This window comes from Peromyscus leucopus, unplaced genomic scaffold (genome assembly GCF_004664715.2).
Source record: "Peromyscus leucopus breed LL Stock unplaced genomic scaffold, UCI_PerLeu_2.1 scaffold_510, whole genome shotgun sequence".
NCBI classification, from domain to species: domain Eukaryota; kingdom Metazoa; phylum Chordata; class Mammalia; order Rodentia; family Cricetidae; genus Peromyscus; species Peromyscus leucopus.
Window position 1 is genome coordinate 64,429 of NW_023505410.1, and position 767 is coordinate 65,195.

Below are 767 nucleotides of genomic sequence, written 5' to 3' on the forward strand. Positions count from 1 at the left end.
TTATATGATGTAATGTCCACATTCCATGGCCAGATTGTGATAGATTTTAAACAAGGCATTGTTAAATTCATAGAGATGGTGGCAGTTTGGCTCAGAGGATAGAGCTTACAACCATTGTGTATAATCTATTTCCCATGAATTCTTCCCATCATAAGAATTCTAAAATATAAACAGAAATATGAGGGTCTGTGGATGATATTCTTGGAAGAAACATTCACAGATTTTGAGTACAGTCTTTACAGAGTTGTATTTCCTAAAGAACTTTGTATTCTTCAAAAACATTTCATATGAATACCAACCACAAGATTACCTAAATTATAGAGACTCATCTGGGAAATGACTCTGGCTATCTTATAAATGCATTTTGCAAATGATAGGAAGGTGCCATATAATTAAAAGATCTTTGTGATTTTTACTTTTTGTGATTCCCAGAAGCCCTCCTAGAAGCAGAATGTAGAATGAGTTAAGTATAAAAGTAAGTTCTATTTGAAAAATAGTACTGGCTTAGTCAAGCCAGAAAAGCAACAGTCTGTCTGGAAAAGGCTTTGGTATATGTAGCTAACATTCAACATAAACAAGTTTCATATGTCCTCCAGAGTAAGTTTTAGTCACATCATTTCCTCTGTGTCTTGTGTTCATAATTTGTGAGTCAGTCAAGATTTTAGAAGTAACATATTCAATTGGCATGATCTTTCTGCTTTCTCAACAATCAAATATAAAGTTCTGAAAGAAATGTATGAAAACTTGTAGCAAGCTTCACTAGCACC